This window comes from Dama dama, chromosome 29, assembly GCF_033118175.1.
Source record: "Dama dama isolate Ldn47 chromosome 29, ASM3311817v1, whole genome shotgun sequence".
Classification (NCBI taxonomy): domain Eukaryota; kingdom Metazoa; phylum Chordata; class Mammalia; order Artiodactyla; family Cervidae; genus Dama; species Dama dama.
Genome location: NC_083709.1, coordinates 12,528,657 through 12,551,793, shown reverse-complemented (window position 1 = coordinate 12,551,793; position 23,137 = coordinate 12,528,657). Strand labels below are relative to the sequence as shown.

The following is a 23,137-nucleotide window of genomic DNA, read 5'->3' as shown; positions in this document are numbered from 1 at the left end:
CTCTTGGGTGGTGGTTGGTTTCAGTGTAGGTATGGAGTCTTTTGGACGGTCACTTATTACTTAAAGTTCCATGTAGTCAGGAGTTTTCTGGTGTTCTCAGGTTTTGGGCTTAAGTCTCCTGCCTCTGGATTTCAGTTTTATTCTTCCTGTAGTCTCAGGACTTCTCCATCTATACAGCCCTCCTTTCGAAGACAATGGGCTGCTTTTCTGGCCGCCTGATGACCTCAGCTAGCGATCAGAAGTTGTTTTGCGAAGTTTGCTCTGCGTTCAGTTATTCTTTTGATGAATTTGTAGGAGAGAAAGTGGTCTCCCCGTCCTACTCCTCCGCCATCTGGCTCCTCCTCCTCTTTTCAGTCTTGATGGCCCCTTCCACTTTAGCTAACCTGACAGCTGTTGTCCCTGTTTTATCAGGGCTAGTGCCATCAGTATATAGGATCCAATTAGGGTCTGGAACCTTGAGCCCTTTTTTAAAACAAACCCCAGATACCTTACCTCCTCTTTGTAGATTGTGCCTTTTTCTTCGATACCCGGTAACCTGCTTCTATCAAGAGCTGGAGCAGTGCATTTGTCCCTTTTCAGCATTTTTTCTTGGTCTCAGGCAGCCAGCAGCAGGTCATCCCTGTATTATAGGAGCTGACATCCATACTCTTCCCGATGGAATGAATCTAGATCAGAATCTAAGGCTTCCCCAAAGATGGCTGTGAAGTTAGCTTTTGTTATCTGGTGCTCCTGACTGGATCTTCTCATTCAAAGGCAATGATGGGCTGTGATGCTGGGGCGAGGTGTATGCAGAAGAAGGCATCCTTGAGATCTAGGGAAGTGTAAAGTTTAGTCCTCGGCGGGAGGAGGCTAAGCAATGTATAGGGGTTTGGAACAGTGGGGTGTAAAGTCACAATAGCCTGGTTTACTAGCCTGAGATCTTGTACAGGCCTATATTCTTGTCCTCTTTCCCTTTTGACTGGCAGGATTGGCGTATTCCAAGCCGACTGGCACTCTACTAGAATGCCTGCTTGTTTCAATCTATTGATGTAGGGCAATATGCCGGTTCAGGCCTCCATCCATAGCGGGTACCGGCGCCCTCTAACCGGGATGGTGCCTGGTTTGAGTTCCATTATCACTGGGGCATGATGTTCAGCCAGCCTGGGGGGAGGGGGGGTTGTCTTCCACCCAGACCTCAGGGAAAAATTGAGTTAGCTCTCTCATGCTCTTCCGGCCCACCTGGCTCTGCCTTCAGAGGCTCATGCAACCTCTACTCATCTTGGGTTGGCACTGAGAGAGAGGGCAAACAAGTCATAGAGTCTGTCCAGAAGGTGGGCCTCTCCTCAGGGGAGAAAGTCACCTGTGCTCCTAGCTTGGAGAGCAAGTCTCCTCCCAACAGGGGTACTGGGCACTCAGGAATGTCACTTGGTGCCCCCCTCCCCCATCTGACATTTTCTGGGCTGGCAAAACGATTTAATCATCTCTTCTCCTGATACCCCAGTTACAGCGGTAGTCTTTTTGGACAGTGGTGCCACAGGTTTTGTTAATACCGACAGTTCTGCTCCTGTATCCACCATGAAGTCAATATTTTGGTCGTCCACTTTTACAGTTACCATGGGCTCTCAGGGACCTGATATCTCTGAGCCCTGCCAGCCCTAGTTAATTTCCAAGTCAGCAAGCCCAACAAGTGTGGGAGCTTCTTCTTCCTTCCTTGCCTTAGGCCATTCATTTTTCCAGTGGCCAAAAGCTTGGCACCGGGCACACTGGTTTGGCTGTAACGGGCCCAGGGCCTCCCTTGGAACCAGATGAAGGATTGTCCTGTCCCTGGGGCAGGTGAGGTTTTCTGGAGGGCCCGAGATAGACTTTTCCAGAGCAGCAGCTTGCACTGTAAGTCTCTTGTCTGTTCTCTTTCGTTCCCTCTGGCTCTCTGGCAGAGTGCGGTCTCTACTTAATTCCAACGTCTCCCTCCCCTTCTTGTCAGTACTCACTGGGAGAGGCGGGTATAGCTTGGGCGGTTCGGTTGGAGCCGGATCCTGTAAGTGTTGGCCAGAGGCTTCTGTCACTGGGATCAGAGCCTGCCCAAACGGCGGCTCTATGAACTCCGGAAAAGCTGGCGGAGGAGCAGCGGCTGTTGCAGAAACTTCACCTGGCCCTGGATTGGGCATTAAGGCAGCCTCCGGTCCTGGTGAAGCACTGGGAGGCAGGCGTGTCATTATCCAGCATGGGGGAGGGGGTCAGGTCATCCCCTTCCAAGTCCTGTAGAATTTCCTTTTTTATCATCAGTCAATTTTTGTGCCATTAATATTTTTCCCCTTCCCTTCTGGATACAGAACCTTGTTCAAGTGGGAGGGTCTCAAGCTAACCCTAGCCATGAGTCAATAGATGGATATTGATCCAGGTGTCCTGGCTCTCCTGTGACTATTGTATAGATTGCTTCCACTATTTTTAAGTTCACGGTATTCTTTGGTGGCCATCCTGCTCCCATAGGGGTCCATTTGACCTCACAGAGTATGTGGAGGCAGTTAGGCTTCATCTTCACCCCATAGTCTCCTCCTAATCCCTTCTTTAAATTTTTAATCATGCACTCCAATACAGTTGCCTTAGATTCACTTCCCCCCATCTTGCTTACCTTCTCAGACCTTCTTCTACTTTTCCTTTTCGTTCTGTCTACGAAGTTCTCAGTACCCTATGTACTTCTGATATTTCCACTCAGTGACACTTAAATTGCCATTCTGCCTCCTTCCTAATTGGGGTGAGAAGAGCCTTACCTGCCAGATCCCAGAGGGAGAAGGGGGATCAGCGTGTCTTCACCTGCTGGTCAGCACAGCTGAACCAGAACATCACATGGTCCAAGACTGTTTCTCCCTTAAAGTCCATTCTGCCTTGGTGGGCTTGATCATGTGTGGATGACAACACAGATGGGTTAAATATCCTATGTCCCAGGCCATCTCCGGAAAAGCCAATTCTTACTCACTTCTGTATCCCCCTCCTTCTAGCCTAACAATTTTGAGGGAGTCAAGAATTTCACAGCAGACAGGACACCTCCTGGGGGAGGGCAGAATACGAGCATACAAGGACCAGTTTCCTATCCTAAAAATCCCCTGGTGATCGCTTGGTAATAATTTTCCCCGAGACAGCGTGGACAGACCCCCTAAATGACCTTCACAAATTTCTTTCCTAAACCCTAGCACGCTCGTCGACCTGTGTACCAAGCAATCACCGCCTGCCTATTCCAGGCTCCTGTGGGTCCCCGCTCCTTCTAATCCCTCCCAGGGGGGGTGATCAGGCCCCCTCTTCCACCCTGCTGGGTGGGTTCCTCCTCACCTGAGTGCTCAGTTCACCTGCTGCCGTCCACTACCTGCTGACATGAAAGTCCGGGCATTGAAAAGCAGAATCCTTCCAGAGGGGCGAGGCGCCTTCCCCCCTCTAGGAGATTCAAGCTACAAAGCCTCGGGGTGGCCTCAAATGAGACCTGTCTCCTCAAAGTGAGGAGTTTCCCGGCCCATGCACCAAATGTTATAGCCATGCTTTCCAGGAAACAAACTCACCCAGAAGGACAATGCAGATAGTGGAGTACAGTTTGTTACACCAGCGGGTCCAAGGCAGAGTCTCCTCTTAGCCAAGGACCCCGACCAGCATTTGTGAAAATCTTTTATACCCCATGTGTACGTGTCCAAACCCACCACCCCAATTCCCTTGAGACTTACATAAACAAAGGTAGGGTAAATACAACTACAATAACCCCATCATTCACGTGTTATGTGTTCAAACAGTCAGTAATCAATAAGCCTGCAGTTACATTCCAAACAGTTAATAATCAATAAGCTTGTGGTCACGTTCCAACCAGTTAATAATCGATAAGCCTGTGATTACATCCTGATAGATACGCAAAATGTTTATGACCTGTCCGGAGACAGGGGTGATTATGGTATGTTTCCTCTTAGGCAATGAGTAACCTGGATGTGATCTTCAAGATTCCCCTGTCTGGAGGGGGTCTTATCCTTCCATTGTCATTCCCACAGGCAGTAAGCAGAGAGTCCAGAGTCCACTGGAGAGGCAGCTGAGCATGATCAGCACAGATAGGCCTGAGATAGAATCCTGGCCCTATGAATTCCTTCTTCAAGCTGATAAGGCATGATTTGATTTGAGAATTCTGTGGAGGAAGACATGTGGATGTCTTTTGTAGTACACTTTGAAACCTCCAGTTTTTACTCAGAAAGACAGTCTGTAAAACTGAAGTACTGGGAGGAGCCAAGATGGCAGAGGAGTAGGACGGGGAAACCACTTTCTCTCCTACAAATTCATCAAAAGAATAACTGAACGCAGAGCAAACTTCGCAAAACAACTTCTGATCGCTAGCTGAGGTCATCAGGCACCCAGAAAAGCAGCCCATTGTCTTCGAAAGGAGGTAGGACAAAATATAAAAGATAAAAAGTGAGACAAAAGAGCTAAGGACGGAGATCCGTCCCAGGAAGGGAGTCTTAGGCAGCATTGCTTGGGGTAGGGTCCGGGCCTGAGTGCCCTGAGGACAATCGGAGGGAGCTTCTGTGAGTTGCCAACTTGAACTGTGGGAGACCAAAAGAGGGAGAGTAAATTAACCGGCCCGAACACACTGCCAGCCGTTCGCAGAACAAACAGACCGAGAAAATCCAGAGAAGAGCTCGCAGGCTGCGGACCGACCCAGCCCCGCCGGAGGCAGGAGGCAGGGGGGAGGGGAAGGTCGCGGCGAGACACAGGGCGCAGGCACCCGACTGGCACGGGCGGGGACTGGGGCTGGGGATGCGGAGGGCAGAAGGCGCAGGCACCCGACTGGCGCCAGCGGAAACTGAGACTGGGTCCGCGGAAGGGAGTGGGCGCGCCACACCTGGGGAGAGTGCGCCCACCAAGCCCCTGGCTGCCTGGACCGCTCTGACAGGGAAGGCACAGAGAGCAGGCGCAGCTTTACATTCCGCGCTTTTGTGGAACACCCGAGGGCTGGAACCTCGCGCAGCGCTGGGCGCGCTCCATATAGAACAGCCGGGAGCCTGAGCAGCGCAGACGGAGAGACCAGCATCAGCCCCTCCCGGCAGTGCCAGCCCGTCCCCGTGTCACAAGCCCATCCCCACAGCGCCAGCCCCTCCCCGCAGCGCCAGCCCCTCCCTGCAGCGCCCGCCCCTTCCCGCAGAGCTACAGAACTAGCTACCTGAGTAAGAGTCCACCTCCGCCCACCTGTGTCAGGGCGGAAATGAGGCTCTAAAGAGACCGGCAAACAGAAGCCAAATAAACAAAGGGAACCGCTTCAGAAGGGACTGGTGCAACAGATTAAAATCCCTCTAGAAAACACAGACTACACCGGAAGGGGCCTGTAGTTATCGAGAAGTGTAAGCTGGAACGAGGAGCTATCTGAAACTGAGCCAAACCCACACTGACTGCAACAGCTCCAGAGAAACTCCTAGATATAATTTTACTTTTTTCTCTTTTTTTATTTTTTCTTTTTAATTTTTTCTCTTTTATTTTCCTTTAAAATCCCCTATTACTCCCCCATTACTCCTTAACTTTCATTTCCATAGATTTTTACAATTTTTTTTTTTTTTTTAATTTTTATTATTTTTTTTTTTTTCCAGTGGGTTTTGTCATACATTGCTATGAATCAGCCATGGATTTACATGTATTCCCAATCCCGATCCCCCCTCCCACCTCCCTCTCCACCCGATTCCTCTGGGTCTTCCCAGTGCACCAGGCCGGAGCACTTGTCTCGTGCATCCCACCTGGGCTGGTGATCTGTTTCACCATAGATAGTATACATGCTGTTCTTTTGAAATATCCCACCCTCACATTCTCCCAGAGAGTTCAAAAGTCTGTTCTGTATTTCTGTATCTCTTTTTCTGTTCTGCATATAGGGTTATCGTTATCACCTTTCTAAATTCCATATACATGTGTCAGTATGCTATAATGTTCTTTATCTTTCTGGCTTACTTCACTCTGTATAATGGGCTCCAGCTTCATCCATCTCATTAGGACTGGTTCAAATGAATTCTTTTTAACGGCTGAGTAATATTCCATGGTGTATATGTACCACAGCTTCCTTATCCATTCATCTGCTGATGGGCATCTAGGTTGCTTCCATGTCCTGGCTATTATAAACAGTGCTGCGATGAACATTGGGGTGCACGTGTCTCTTTCAGATCTGGTTTCCTCAGTGTGTATGCCCAGAAGTGGGATTGCTGGGTCATATGGCAGTTCTATGTCCAGTTTTTTAAGAAATCTCCACACTGTTTTCCATAGTGGCTGTACTAGTTTGCATTCCCACCAACAGTGTAAGAGGGTTCCCTTTTCTCCACACCCTCTCCAGCATTTATTGCTTGTAGACTTTTGGATAGCAGCCATCCTGACTGGCGTGTAATGGTACCTCATTGTGGTTTTGATTTGCATTTCTCTAATAACGAGTGATGTTGAGCATCTTTTCATGTGTTTGTTAGCCATCTGTATGTCTTCTTTGGAGAAATGTCTGTTTAGTTCTTTGGCCCATTTTTTGATTGGGTCATTTATTTTTCTGGAATTGAGCTGCAGGAGTTGCTTGTATATTTTTGAGATTAATCCTTTGTCTGTTTCTTCATTTGCTATTATTTTCTCCCAATCTGAGGGCTGTCTTTTCACCTTACTTATAGTTTCCTTTGTAGTGCAAAAGCTTTTAAGTTTCATTAGGTCCCATTTGTTTAGTTTTGCTTTTATTTCCAATATTCTGGGAGGTGGGTCATAGAGGATCTTGCTTTGATTTATGTCGGAGAGTGTTTTGCCTATGTTCTCCTCTAGGAGTTTTATAGTTTCTGGTCTTACATTTAGATCTTTAATCCATTTTGAGTTTATTTTGGTGTATGGTGTTAGAAAGTGTTCTAGTTTCATTCTTTTACAAGTGGTTGACCAGTTTTCCCAGCACCACTTGTTAAAGAGGTTGTCTTTTTTCCATTGTATATCCTTGCCTCCTTTGTCAAAGATAAGGTGTCCATAGGTTCGTGGATTTATCTCTGGGCTTTCTATTCTGTTCCATTGATCTATATTTCTGTCTTTGTGCCAGTACCATACTGTCTTGATGACTGTGGCTTTGTAGTAGAGTCTGAAGTCAGGCAGGTTGATTCCTCCAGTTCCATTCTTCTTTCTCAAGATTACTTTGGCTATTCGAGGTTTTTTGTATTTCCATACAAATTGTGAAATTCTTTGGTCTAGGCCTGTGAAAAATACCGTTGGTAGCTTGATAGGGATTGCATTGAATCTATAGACTGCTTTGGGTAGAATAGCCATTTTGACAATATTAATTCTTCCAATCCATGAACACGGTATGTTTCTCCATCTGTTTGTGTCCTGTTTGATTTCTTTCATCAGTGTTTTATAGTTTTCTATGTATAGGTCCTTTGTTTCTTTAGGTAGATATATTCCTAAGTATTTTATTCTTTTTGTTGCAATGGTGAATGGTATTGTTTCCTTAATTTCTCTTTCTGTTTTTTCATTGTTAGTATATAGGAATGCAAGGGATTTCTGTGTGTTAATTTTATATCCTGCAACTTTACTATATTCATTGATTAGCTATAGTAATTTTCTGGTAGAATCTTTAGGGTTTTCTATGTAGAGGATCATGTCATCTGCAAACAGTGAGAGTTTTACTTCTTCTTTTCCTATCTGGATTCCTTTTACTTCTTTTTCTGCTCTGATTGCTGTGGCCAGAACTTCCAACACTATGTTGAATAGTAGTGGTGAGAGTGGGCACCCTTGTCTTGTTCCTGATTTCAGGGGAAATGCCTTCAATTTTTCACCATTGAGGGTGATGCTTGCTGTGGGTTTGTCATATATAGCTTTTATTATGTTGAGGTATGTTCCTTCTATTCCTGCTTTTTGGAGAGTTTTAATCATAAATGAGTGTTGAATTTTGTCAAAGGCTTTCTCTGCATCTATTGAGATAATCATGTGGTTTTTATCTTTCAATTTGTTAATGTGGTGTATTACATTGATTGATTTGCGGATATTAAAGAATCCTTGCATTCCTGGGATAAAGCCCACTTGGTCATGGTGTATGATTTTTTTAATATGTTGTTGGATTCTGTTTGCTAGAATTTTGTTAAGGATTTTTGCATCTATGTTCATCAGTGGTATTGGCCTGTAGTTTTCTTTTTTTGTGGCATCTTTGTCTGGTTTTGGAATTAGGGTGATGGTGGCCTCATAGAATGAGTTTGGAAGCTTACCTTCTTCTGCAATTTTCTGGAAGAGTTTGAGTAAGATAGGTGTTAGCTCTTCTCTAAATTTTTGGTAGAATTCAGCTGTGAAGCCATCTGGTCCTGGGCTTTTGTTTGCTGGAAGATTTTTGATGACAGTTTCGATTTCCTTGCTTGTGATGGGTCTGTTAAGATCTTCTATTTCTTCCTGGTTCAGTTTTGGAAAGTTATACTTTTCTAAGAATTTGTCCATTTCATCCAAGTTGTCCATTTTATTGGCATAGAGCTGCTGGTAGTAGTCTCTTATGATCCTTTGTATTTCAGTGTTGTCTGTTGTGATCTCTCCATTTTCATTTCTAATTTTGTTAATTTGGTTCTTCTCTCTTTGTTTCTTAATGAGTCTTGCTAATGGTTTGTCAATTTTGTTTATTTTTTCAAAAAACCAGCTTTTAGCTTTGTTGATTTTTGCTATGGTCTCTTTAGTTTCTTTTGCATTTATTTCTGCCCTGATTTTTAAGATTTCTTTCCTTTTGCTAACTCTGGGGTTCTTCATTTCTTCCTTCTCTAATTGCTTTAGGTGTAGAGTTAGGTTATTTAATTGGTTTTTTTCCTGTTTCTTGATGTAAGCCTGTAATGCTATGAACCTTCCCCTTAGCACTGCTTTTACAGTGTCCCATAGGTTTTGGGTTGTTGTGTTTTCATTTTCATTCATTTCTATACATATTTTGATTTCTTTTTTGATTTCTTCTATGATTTGTTGGTTATTCAGAAGCGTGTTATTTAGCCTCCATATGTTTGAAGTTTTAACAATTTTTTCCCTGTAATTGAGATCTAATCTTACTGCACTGTGGTCAGAAAAGATGACTGGAATGATTTCAATTTTTTTGAATTTTCCAAGACCAGATTTATGGCCCAGGATGTGATCTATTCTGGAGAATGTTCCGTGTGCACTTGAGAAAAAGGTGAAGTTGATTGTTTTGGGGTGAAATGTCCTATAGATATCAATTAGGTCTAGCTGGTCCATTGTGTCATTTAAGGTTTGTGTTTCCTTGTTAATTTTCTGTTTAGTTGATCTATCCATAGTTGTGAGTGGGGTATTAAAGTCTCCCACTATTATTGTGTTACTATTAATTTCCTCTTTCATACTTGTTAGCGTTTGCCGTACATATTGCGGTGCTCCTATGTTGGGTGCATATATATTTATAATTGTTATATCTTCTTTTTTGATTGATCCTTTGATCATTATGTAGTGTCCTTCTTTTTCTCTTTTCACTTCCTTTATTTGAAAGTCTATTTTATCTGATATGAGTATTGCGACTCCTGCTTTCTTTTGGTCTCCGTTTGCGTGAAATATTTTTTTCCAGCCCTTCACTTTTAGTCTGTATGTGTCTCTTGTTTTGAGGTGGGTCTCTTGTAGACAGCATATATAGGGGTCTTGTTTTTGTATCCATTCAGCCAATCTTTGTCTTTTGGTTGGGGCATTCAACCCATTTACATTTAGGGTAATTATTGATAGGTGTGGTCCCGTTGCCATTTACTTTGTTGTTTTGGGTTCACATTTATAAAACCTTTCTGCATTTCCTGTCTAGAGAAGATCCTTTAGCATTTGTTGAAGAGCTGGTTTGGTGGTGCTGAATTCTCTCAGCTTTTGCTTATCTGTAAAGCTTTTGAATTCTCCTTCATATCTGAATGAGATCCTTGCTGGATACAGTAATCTAGGTTGTAAGTTATTCTCTTTCATTACTTTCAGTACGTCCTGCCATTCCCTTCTGGCCTGGAGGGTTTCTATTGATAGATCAGCTGTTATCCTTATGGGAATCCCTTTGTGTGTTATTTGTTGTTTTTCCCTTGCTGCTTTTAATATTTGTTCTTTGTGTTTGATCTTTGTTAATTTGATTAATATGTGTCTTGGGGTGTTTCGCCTTGGGTTTATCCTGTTTGGGACTCTCTGGGTTTCTTGGATTTGGGTGGCTATTTCCTTCCCCATTTTAGGGAAGTTTTCAGCTATTATCTCCTCGAGTATTTTCTCATGGCCTTTCTTTTTGTCTTCTTCTTCTGGAACTCCTATGATTCGAATGTTGGGGCTTTTCACAGTGTCCCAGAGGTCCCTGAGGTTGTCCTCATTTCTTTTGATCCTTTTTTCTTTTTTCCTCTCTGCTTCATTTATTTCCACCATTTTATCTTCTACCTCACTTATCCTATCTTCTGCCTCCGTTATTCTACTCTTGGTTCCCTCCAAAGTGTTTTTGATCTCATTCATTGCATTATTCGTTTTTAATTGACTCTTTTTTATTTCTTCTAGGTCTTTATTAAACAGTTCTTGAATCTTTTCAATCTTTGTTTCCAGGCTATTTATCTGTAATTCCATTTTGTTTTCAAGATTTTGGATCATTTTTATTATCATTATTCTAAATTCTTTTTCAGGTAGATTCCCTATCTCCTCCTCTTTTGTTTGACTTGGTGGGCATTTTTCATGTTCCTTTACCTGTTGGGTATTTCTTTGCCTTTTCATCTTGTTTAGATTGTTGTATCTGGAGTGGGCTTTCTGTATTCTGGAGGTCTGTGGTTCCTTTTTATTGTGGAGGATTAACCCAGTGGGTGGGGTTAGACGATTGGCTTGTCAAGGTTTCCTGGTTAGGGAAGCTTGCATCAGTGTTCTGGTGCGTGGAACTTGATTTCTACTCTTTGGAGAGCAATGGAGTGCCCAGTAATGAGTTTTGAGATGGGTCTATGTGTTAGGTGTGACCTTGGGCAGCCTGTATGTTGATGTTCAGGGCTATGTTCCTGCGTTGCTGGAGAATTTGCGTGGTATGTCTTGCTCTAAAACTTATTGGCTCTTGTGTGGTGGTTGGTTTCAGTGTAGGTATGGAGGCTTTTGGACAGTCACTTATTACTTAAAGTTCCTTGTAGTCAGGAGTTTTCTGGTGTTCTCAGGTTATGGGCTGAAGTCTCCTGCCTCTGGATTTCAGTTTTATTCTTCCTGTAGTCTCAGGACTTCTCCAACTATGCAGCCCTGATAAGAAAACTTCTAGGTTATTGGCTAAAAGATTCTCCCCCGTTAGGGACACCCAGAGAGGTTCACAGAGTCACATGAAGAAGAGGAGAGGGAGGAGGGAGATAGAGATGAACAGGAGGAGAAAAAGGGGGACTCAAGAGGAGAGAGACAGATCTACACAGCTGTCTGTTCCCAGAGTGTTCTCCGTAGCCCAGTCACCTACAAAGATTCACAGAATTGGATTGGGAAGAGAAGGGGAAAGGAGGAAATAGAGGTGTTCTGAGGTAGAAAACAGAGAGTCAAGATTGGGAGAGAATAATCTTCGGTTTAAAAATAGGGCTTCTCTTCTTTTTTTTTTTTTGTAAGGTTATAGTGTATTGAAAATGAAAATTAAGGAGTAGTAGAGGAGTACTAGAGGACTTTAAAAGAAATGAAAGAAAAAGAAAAATAGAAAATAGAAGAGAAAAAGGAAAGAAAAAAAAAAAGAAAAAAAAAAGAAAGAAAAAAAAAAAAAGGAAAAAAAAATTTTTTTTTCCCCCTAATTAAAAAATCGTAAAAATCTATGGAAATGAAAGTTAAGGAGTAATGGGGGAGTAATAGGGGATTTTAAAGGAAAATAAAAGAGAAAAAAGAAAAAAGAAAAAAAGAAAAAAAAGAAAAAAAATTAAAAAAAAGAGAAAAAAGTAAAATTATATCTAGGAGTTTCTCTGGAGCTGTTGCGGTCAGTGTGGGTTCGGCTCAGTTTCAGATAGCTCCTCGTTCCAGCTTATGCTTCTCGATATCTACAGGCTCCTCTGGTGTAGTCAATGTTTCCTAGGGGGATTTTAATCTGTTGCACCAGTCCCTTCTGAAGCGGTTCCCTTTGTTTATTTGGCTTCTGTTTGCCGGTCTCTTCAGAGCCTCATTTCCGCCCTGACACAGGCGGGCGGAGGTGGACTCTTATTCAGGTAGCTAGTTCCGTCGCTCCGCGGGGAGGGGTTTGCGCCGCGGGGCTTGCGCCGCGGGGATGGGCGGGGGCTGCCAGGAGGGGCTGACGCTGCTCTCTCCTCTGCGCTGCTCAGGCTCCCGGCTGTTCTACATGGAGCGCGCACCGCGCTGCGCGAGGTTCCAGCCCTCGGGTGTTCCACAAAAGCGCGGAAGGAAAAGCTGCGCCTGCTCTCTGTGCCTTCCCCGTCAGAGCAGTCCAGGCAGCCAGGGGCTTGGTGGGCGCACTCTCCCAGGTGTGGCGTGCCCCCTCCCTTCCGCGGACCCAGTTTCAGTTTCCGCTGGCGCCAGTCGGGTGCGCGCGCCTTCTGCCGTCCGCGTCCCCAGCCCCAGTCCCCGCCCGCGCCGGTCGGGTGCCTGCGCCCTGTGTCTCGCCGCGACCTTCCCCTCCCCCCTGCCTCCTGCCTCCGGCGGGGCTGGGTCGGTCCGCAGCCTGCGAGCTCCTCTCTGGACCCTCTCGGTCTCTTTGTTCTGCGAACGGCCGGCAGTGTGTTCGGGCCGGCTAATTTACTCTCTCTCCTTTGGTCTCCCACAGTTCAAGTTGGCAACTCACAGAAGCTCCCTCCGATTGTCCTCAGGGCACTCAGGCCCGGACCCTACCCCAAGCAATGCCACCTAAGAGCTCCCGGGACGGATCTCCGTCCTTAGCTCTTTTGTCTCACTTTTTATCTTTTATATTTTGTCCTACCTCCTTTCGAAGGCAATGGGCTGCTTTTCTGGGCGCCTGATGACCTCAGCTAGCAATCAGAAGTTGTTTTGCGAAGTTTGCTCTGCGTTCAGTTATTCTTTTGATGAATTTGTAGGAGAGAAAGTGGTCTCCCCGTCCTACTCCTCCGCCATCTTGGCTCCTCCCCCCCTACAATTTTTTTAATTAGGGGAAAAAATTTTTTTTTCTTTTTTTCTCTTTTTTTTTCCTTCTTTTTCTTTATTGTTTTTCTTTTTTCTTTCTTTCCTTTTTCTCTTCTATTTTCTATTTTTCTTTTTCTCTTATTTCTTTTAAAGGACTCTAGTACTCCACTACTACTCCTTAATTTTCATTTTCAATACACTATAACCTTACAAAAAAAAAAAAAGAAGAAGAGAAGCCCTATTTTTAAACCGAAGATTATTTTCTCCCAATCTTGACTCTCTGTTTTCTACCTCAGAACACCTCTATTTCCTCCTTTCCCCTTCTCTTCCCAATCCAATTCTGTGAATCTTTGTGGGTGACTGGGCTGCGGAGAACACTCTGGGAACAGACAGCTGCGTAGAACTGTCTCTCTCCTCTTGAGTCCCCCTTTTTCTCCTCCTGCTCATCTCTATCTCCCTCCTCCCTCTCCTCTTCTTCTTGTAACTCTGTGAACCTCTCTGGGTGTCCCTAACAGGGGAGAATCTTTAGGCCATTAACCTAGAAGTTTTCTTATCAGTGCTGTATAGATGGAGAAGTCCTGAGACTACAGGAAAAATAAAACTGAAATCCAGAGGCAGGAGACTTAAGCCCAAAACCTGAGAACACCAGAAAACTCCTGACTACATGGAACTTTAAGTAATAAGTGACCGTCCAAAAGACTCCATACCTACACTGAAACCAACCACCACCCAAGAGCCAATAAGTTTTAGAGCAAGACATACCACGCAAATTCTCCAGCAACGCAGGAACATAGCCCTGAACATCAACATACAGGCTGCCCAAGGTCACACCTAACACATAGACCCATCTCAAAACTCATTACTGGGCACTCCATTGCTCTCCAAAGAGAAGAAATCAAGTTCCACACACCAGAACACTGACGCAAGCTTCCCTAACCAGGAAACCTTGACAAGCCAATCGTCTAACCCCACCCACTGGGTAAATCCTCCACAATAAAAAGGAACCACAGACCTCCAGAATACAGAAAGCCCACTCCAGATAGAGCAATCTAAACAAGATGAAAAGGAAAAGAAATACCCAACAGGTAAAGGAACATGAAAAATGCCCACCAAGTCAAACAAAAGAGGAGGAGATAGGGAATCTACCTGAAAAAGAATTTAGAATACTGATAATAAAAATGATCCAAAATCTTGAAAACAAAATGGAGTTACAGATAAATAGCCTGGAAACAAAGATTGAAAAGATACAAGAAATGTTTAATAAAGACCTAGAAGAAATAAAAAAGAGTCAATTAAAAATGAATAATGCAATGAATGAGATCAAAAACACTTTGGAGGGAACCAAGAGTAGAATAACGGAAGCAGAAGATAGGATAAGTGAGGTAGAAGATAAAATGGTGGAAATAAATGAAGCAGAGAGGAAAAAAGAAAAAAGGATCAAAAGAAATGAGGACAACCTCAGGGACCTCTGGGACACTGTGAAAAGCCCCAACATTCGAATCATAGGAGTTCCAGAAGAAGAAGACAAAAAGAAAGGCCATGAGAAAATACTCGAGGAGATAATAGCTGAAAACTTCCCTAAAACGGGGAAGGAAATAGCCACCCAAGTCCAAGAAACCCAGAGAGTCCCAAACAGGATAAACCCAAGGCGAAACACCCCAAGACACATATTAATCAAATTAACAAAGATCAAACACAAAGAACAAATATTAAAAGCAGCAAGGGAAAAACAACAAATAACACACAAAGGGATTCCCATAAGGATAACAGCTGATCTATCAATAGAAACCCTCCAGGCCAGAAGGGAATGGCAGGACGTACTGAAAGTAATAAAAGAGAATAACCTACAACCTAGATTACTGTATCCAGCAAGGATCTCATTCAGATATGAAGGAGAATTCAAAAGCTTTACAGATAAGCAAAAGCTGAGAGAATTCAGCACCACCAGACCAGCTCTTCAACAAATGCTAAAGGATCTTCTCTAGACAGGAAATGCAGAAAGGTTGTATAAACGTGAACCCAAAACAACAAAGTAAATGGCAACGGGACCACACCTATCAATAATTACCCTAAATGTAAATGGGTTGAATGCCCCAACCAAAAGACAAAGATTGGCTGAATGGATACAAAAAACAAGACCCCTATATATGCTGTCTACAAGAGACCCACCTCAAAGCAAGAGACACATACAGACTAAAAGTGAAGGGCTGGAAAAAAATATTTCACGCAAACGGAGACCAAAAGAAAGCAGGAGTCACAATACTCATATCAGATAAAATAGACTTTCAAATAAAGGATGTGAAAAGAGACAAAGAAGGACACTACATAATGATCAAAGGATCAATCGAAGAAGAAGATATAACAATTATAAATATATACGCACCCAACATAGGAGCACCGCAATATGTACGACAAACACTAATGAGTATGAAAGAGGAAATCAATAGTCACACAATAATAGTGGGAGACTTTAATACCCCACTCACAACTATGGATAGATCAACTAAACAGAAAATTAACAAGGAAACACAAACCTTGAATGACACAATGGACCAGCTAGACCTAATTGATATCTATAGGACACTTCACCCCAAAACAATCAACTTCACCTTTTTCTCAAGTGCACACGGAACCTTCTCCAGAATAGATCACATCCTGGGCCATAAATCTGGTCTTGGAAAATTCAAAAAAATTGAAATCATTCCAGTCATCTTTTCTGACCACAGCGCAGTAAGATTAGATCTCAATTACAGGAAAAAAAATTGTTAAAACTTCAAACATATGGAGGCTAAATAACACACTTCTGAACAACCAACAAATCATAGAAGAAATCAAAAAAGAAATCAAAATATGTATAGAAATGAATGAAAATGAAAACACAACAACCCAAAACCTATGGGACACTGTAAAAGCAGTGCTAAGGGGAAGGTTCATAGCATTACAGGCTTACATCAAGAAACAAGAAAAAAGCCAAATAAATAACCTAACTCTACACCTAAAGCAATTAGAGAAGGAAGAAATGAAGAACCCCAGGGTTAGCAGAAGGAAAGAAATCTTAAAAATCAGGGCAGAAATAAATGCAAAAGAAACTAAAGAGACCATAGCAAAAATCAACAAAGCTAAAAGCTGGTTTTTTGAAAAAATAAACAAAATTGACAAACCATTAGCAAGACTCATTAAGAAACAAAGAGAGAAGAACCAAATTAACAAAATTAGAAATGAAAATGGAGAGATCACAACAGACAACACTGAAATACAAAGGATCATAAGAGACTACTACCAGCAGCTCTATGCCAATAAAATGGACAACTTGGATGAAATGGACAAATTCTTAGAAAAGTATAACTTTCCAAAACTGAACCAGGAAGAAATAGAAGATCTTAACAGACCCATCACAAGCAAGGAAATCGAAACTATAATCAAAAATCTTCCAGCAAACAAAAGCCCAGGACCAGATGGCTTCACAGCTGAATTCTACCAAAAATTTAGAGAAGAGCTAACACCTATCTTACTCAAACTCTTCCAGAAAATTGCAGAGGAAGGTAAGCTTCCAAACTCATTCTATGAGGCCCCCATCACCCTAATTCCAAAACCAGACAAAGATGCCACAAAAAAAGAAAACTACAGGCCAATATCACTGATGAACATAGATGCAAAAATCCTTAACAAAATTCTAGCAAACAGAATCCAACAACATATTAAAAAAAATCATACACCATGACCAAGTGGGCTTTATCCCAGGAATGCAAGGATTCTTTAATATCCACAAATCAATCAATGTAATAAACCACATTAACAAATTGATAGATAAAAACCATATGATTATCTCAATAGATGCAGAGAAAGCCTTTGACAAAATTCAACACTCATTTATGATTAAAACTCTCCAAAAAGCAGGAATAGAAGGAACATACCTCAACATAATAAAAGCTATATATGACAAACTCACAGCAAGCATCACCCTCAATGGTGAAAAATTGAAAGCATTTCCCCTGAAATCAGGAACAAGACAAGGGTGCCCACTCTCACCACTACTATTCAACATAGTGTTGGAAGTTTTGGCCACAGCAATCAGAGCAGAAAAAGAAGTAAAAGGAATCCAGATAGGAAAAGAAGAAGTAAAACTCTCACTGTTTGCAGATGACATGATCCTCTACATAGAAAACCCTAAAGACTCTACCAGAAAATTACTAGAGCTAATCAATGAATATAGTAAAGTTGCAGGATATAAAATTAACACACAGAAATCCCTTGCATTCCTATATACTAACAATGAAAAAACAGAAAGAGAAATTTAGGAAACAATACCATTCACCATTGCAACAAAAAGAATAAAATACTTAGGAGTATATCTACCTAAAGAAACAAAAGATCTATACATAGAAAACTATAAAACACTGATGAAAGAAATCAAACAGGACACAAACAGATGGAGAAACATGCCTTGTTCATGGATTGGAAGAATCAATATTGTCAAAATGGCTATTCTACCCAAAGCAGTCTATAGATTCAATGCAATCCCTATCAAGCTACCAACGGTATTTTTTACAGACCTAGACCAAAGAATTTCACAATTTGTATGGAAATACAAAAAACCTCGAATAGCCAAAGTAATCTTGAGAAAGAAGAATGGAACTGGAGGAATCAACCTGCCTGACTTCAGACTCTACTACAAAGCCACAGTCATCAAGACAGTATGGTACTGGCACAAAGACAGAAATATAGATCAATGGAACAGAATAGAAAGCCCAGAGATAAATCCATGAACCTATGGACACCTTATCTTCGACAAAGGAGGCAAGGATATACAATGGAAAAAAGACAACCTCTTTAACAAGTGGTGCTGGGAAAACTGGTCAACCACTTGTAAAAGAATGAAACTAGAACACTTTCTAACACCATACACAAAAATAAACTCAAAATAGATTAAAGATCTAAATGTAAGACCAGAAACTATAAAATTCCTAGAGGAAAACATAAGCAAAACACTCTCCGACATAAATCACAGCAAGATCCTCTATGACCCACCTCCCAGAATATTGGAAATAAAAGCAAAACTAAACAAATGGGACCTAATGAAACTTAAAAGCTTTTGCACTACAAAGGAAACTATAAGTAAGGTGAAAAGACAGCCCTCAGATTGGGAGAAAATAATAGCAAATGAAGAAACAGACAAAGGATTAATCTCAAATATATACAAGCAACTCGTGCAGCTCAATTCCAGAAAAATTAATGACCCAATCAAAAAATGGGCCAAAGAACTAAACAGACATTTCTCCAAAGAAGACATACAGATGGCTAACAAACACATGAAAAGATGCTCCACATCGCTCATTATCAGAGAAATGCAAATCAAAACCACAATGAGGTACCATTACACGCCAGTCAGGATGGCTGCTATCCAAAAGTCTACAAGCAATAAATGCTGGAGAGGGTGTGGAGAAAAGGGAACCCTCTTACACTGTTGGTGGGAATGCAAACTAGTACAGCCGCTATGGAAAACAGTGTGGAGATTTCTTAAAAAACTGGAAATAGAACTGCCATATGACCCAGCAATCCCATTTCTGGGCATACACACTGAGCAAACCAGATCTGAAAGAGACATGTTCACCCCAATGTTCATCACAGCACTGTTTATAATAGCCAGGACATGGAAGCAACCTAGATGCCCATCAGCAGATGAATGGATAAGGAAGCTGTGGTACATATACACCATGGAATATTACTCAGCCGTTAAAAAGAATTCATTTGAACCAGTCCTAATGAGATGGATGAAGCTGGAGCCCCTTATACAGAGTGAAGTAAGCCAGAAAGATAAAGAAAATTACAGCATACTAACACATATATATAGAATTTAGGAAGATGCTAATGATAACCCTATATGCACAACAGAAAAAGAGACACAGAAATACAGAACAGACTTTTGAACTCTGTGGGAGAATGTGAGGGTGGGATATTTCAAAAGAACAGCATGTATACTATCTATGGTGAAACAGATCACCAGCCCAGGTGGGATGCATGAGACAAGTGCTCCGGCCTGGTGCACTGGGAAGACCCAGAGGAATTGGGTGGAGAGGGAGGTGGGAGCGGGGATTGGGGTGGGGAATACGTGTAAATCCATGGCTTATTCATATCAGTGTATGACAAAACCCACTGAAATGTTGTGAAGTAATTAGCCTCCAACTAAAAAAAAAAAAAAAAAAAAAAAAGACTGAAAAGAGATGGTGGGAATTGTCAAGTGGCAAATTATTGGTACCAGAAGAGCTGGCACACACTCTGGTAAGCCAAACACACCAAGCGACCCACCTAAGCCATGCTGCCTGCTCACAGGTTAATGCTGCCTCTCGGGTATTCAGACAAAAACCTCCGGGTATTCAGCTGAAAGGCACACTGCCCCTTGAACACCTGGGAGTGGACTTCACTGAAATGAAACCTCACCGACACTACCGTTACCTGCTGGTCATGGTATGTGCATTCTTGAGATAAGTAAGAGTTTTCCTACCTGGACTGAAAGAGCATCAGAAGTAGCCCGGTGCCTGCTTAGGGAAATGGTTTCCAGATTTGGATTTCCTACCAGCATTGGATCAGGCAATGGCCTGGCTTTTGCAGCTGATTTAGTACAACAAGTAAGCAAAACTTTAAACATCAAATGAAAACTGCACACTACATATAGGCCCAGAGTTCTGAGATGGTGAAATGAACCAACCGGACACTTAAAGAGACTCTCCAAGTGGATCAGAGAAACTGACTGCTCCTGAGTGGACTTGCTTCCGATGGCTCTGCTCAGACTCAGGATGACCCCACAGTCCCAAGGCTATTCTCCACACGAAATTGTGTATGGGAGGCCTCCTCCCATAATAAAACAGGTGTCAACAAATTTGCCTCAGGTCAGGGGGGATAAGATTTCACAGCAGATGGAACTGGGTAAGGTAATAAATCAGGTAACTAAGTTTGTACAAGAAAGGGTGCTGTTCCCCCTTGGGGAACAGATTCATGAGTTTACACTTGGTGACCAAGTATGGGTCAAAGATTGGAAACATGATTTGCTAGCCCTTTGGTGAAAGGGCCCTTATGTTATTCTAACTACCCCTACTGCAGTTAACGTTGCAGATATTGTCCCTTAATCCATCACACCAGAACGAAGAAGGCATACCACGCTGACCCGGAGGACGCCGAGTGGACCACCCAGAAGGACCCCACCAACCCACGGGAAACCAAGATCATTCTGAGGAAGAAAAAGGAAATGAGGTCCCGGACGAGCCCTCTACAGGATAGAGCTGGGTAAACGACTCCTGCTGCTCGGCCTCACCAATACAATTCTGAACCTGACCACTGCTCCTGCACAGGACAACGTCTTCATCTCGTGGGCCACAACTCCGCCAACTGTTGGGTATGTGGGGCTATGCCCCTGTCAGTAATAGACAGACTACCCTAGTGGGTATCGCCACTCCATTCCTCTCTCTCACCAACCATAACCTTTCTTTGCTCTCCTGGTGTAAGAAAAAGCCATCAGTGGGCCAGGGACATAGGGTTACATTTAACATAAACACCAACCTTACGGAGATAACAAAGGCTTATACCTCATATATGAAAATTAAAGAGGAAAAGGGCTCCCTTAACAAAAGGGGGACAGGCCTCCCAGTACCTTGAGCAATACTACCAGGTCTGAGATAAATATTTCTAGATGACTCCTGAGAAAGGACAGTTGATTGCCCCTGCTACTATTTGCTGAGAACAAAAAGAACAGAAAGTTAGATTTAGAGACTGTCCCCTAGACCCAAAAAAATTGTTATTTGTCCCCTAAACAATGTAAACAAGTTTTAGAAGTTACCTATCACCCCAATCAGTCTGCTCAGTGGCCTGGTTATAATCCTGGAATCCACTGGGTAGCCCCCAGTGGGACCCAGTGGCTCTGTGGGCTTAACTTATGGCCATGGTTACCAGTTGGCTGGGTGGGGCATTGCACATTAGGATTAAGCCTAGCCTACACCAGCCTCCAGTAATCTGCCTTATCTGCATGCAAGATGGACACGATGACTATCTTGCTGCCTCCTTTGTACCCTCTGTAAGGTCAACAGATAATATGGTTAAGGTAGAGGCCTTAACTAATTTCACTAAACAGGCCCTCTTAGACAGTACTAAAGCCATTAAGGCTATATACCGGCTCAAGACCGATAGTCAACAAGTACCATAAGGGAAAGTTAAAAAAAACTTTGAAGAGAGAGTTCAAGAGGGCGTGAAACCGTTAATGAAGAACAGATTCAGATGAAAAAGGCAGTAATTCAAAATAAGACGGCATTAGACATACTCACAGCAGCCCAAAGAGGGACTTGTGCCATAATTAAAGTCGAATATTGTGTGTACATCCCTGACCTGTCTGAAAATGTATCTACTGCCTTGGAGGATATGCAATGGAAATATTCCCTTTTGGACTTCAGTCCTCTCCTGGGTAAAGAGAAACTGGTAGAAAACCATTGTAACTGTTGTTATAGTAATCTTAATCATGCTGCTTTGTGGGCCGTACTTCCTACAATGCCTTGTGAATTTTGTAACCCAGAGGTTGATAGCATTCTCTCATGTGGGTGGCAAGAGGGCTAAGGTACAATATATCTCAATGAATGATGCGCGTTATGGAAATTAAGAGCATCAAGACGGGGGAATGAAGGAATTCATAGGGCCAGGATTCCATCTCAGGCCTATCTGTGCTGATCATGCTCGGCTGCCTCTCCAGTGGACTCTGAACTCTCTGCTTACTGCCTGTGGGAACGACAATGGAAGGATAAGACCCCCTCCAGACAGGGGAATCTTGAAGATCACATCCAGGTTACTCATTGCCTAAGAGGAAACATACCATAATCACCCCTGTCTCCGGACAGGTCATAAACATTTTGTGTATCTATCAGGATGTAATCACAGGCTTATCGATTATTAACTGGTTGGAACGTGACCACAAGCTTATTGATTATTAACTGTTTGGAATGTAACTGTGGGCTTATTGATTACTGACTGTTTGAACACATAACACGTGAATGATGGGGTTATTGTAGTTGTATTTACCCTACCTTTGTTTATGTAAGTCTCAAGGGAATTGGGGTGGTGGGTTTGGACACGTACACATGGGGTATAAAAGATTTTCACAAATGCTGGTCGGCTAAGAGGAGACTCTGCCTTGGACCCGCCGGTGTAATAAACTGTACTCCACTATCTGCATTGTCCTTCTGGGTGAGTTTGTTTCCCGGAAAGCATGGCTATAACAAGCTAAGTGTCTGTTGTAACTTGAGCGATTTTTTTGTTTAATAAACCTCACAATTTAATCAGATCCCAAACAATGTACCATATGTTATCTGTAACTCCAGGAAAAAGTAACGATGTCATTTCTCTTCTTTGAGAAATTAGAACTTAAATATATTTGTCTAGGTTGTCTAATATTGAAAAATGAATTTCAGTCTCTAGCTGAGGTTCCTCTGCTCTTATAACTAAACTGAAGTGAAGTCGCTCAGTTGTGTCCGACTCTTTGTGACCCCGTGTACTCTAACCTACCATGCTCCTTGGTCCATGGGATTTTCCAGCCAAGATTACTGGAGTGGGTTGTCATTTCCTTCTCCAGAGGATCTTCCTGACCCAGGGATTGAACCCAGGTCTCCTGCATAATAGGCAGACGCTTTACCATCTGAGCCACCAGGGAAGTCCCATCAACGGTCTAGACGTACTCTTTAATCTTAGCATTTTAGGAAGGTAGGACATTAAAGCCAGATTGAAGTCCACAGAATAAAATACTTTTAACTCCATATGCTGCAAAACAAATATTCCTCCTGCATTCAGACAAGCAGAATCACAAACATGCTTCCCATTTTCCTTCTGTGACACACGGCTAAGAATCAGCCCAGATTCCCCCCATCAGAACGTCATTTGTAGCATGGCATCCTGCCCTTTTCAGCTTGGCACGGGTTGTGCTTTTATTTGCATCTAAGAAACATAAAAAAAAAAAAAAATGTGTTCCACAGAGTAAATATAATATTTACAAACTTTACCCTAGGGAAACTGAAACCTCATTTTAAAAAAAGTATCAATTAAGTATTAGATTGGTGTAAAGTTTTCTGTAATATTTTGTTTCATATTTATTTCTTAAAATATGACCCCATATTCT

General features: G+C 42.7%; 1 non-coding gene across 1 annotated transcript; it reads right to left on the bottom strand.

The window, feature by feature from the left end:
- Nucleotides 1-22,602: 22,602 nt before the first annotated feature.
- TRNAN-AUU (transfer RNA asparagine (anticodon AUU)) lies at nt 22,603-22,675 on the bottom strand. The gene has a single exon. It is a non-coding gene; the product is annotated as a tRNA-Asn (tRNA).
- Nucleotides 22,676-23,137: the final 462 nt, after the last annotated feature.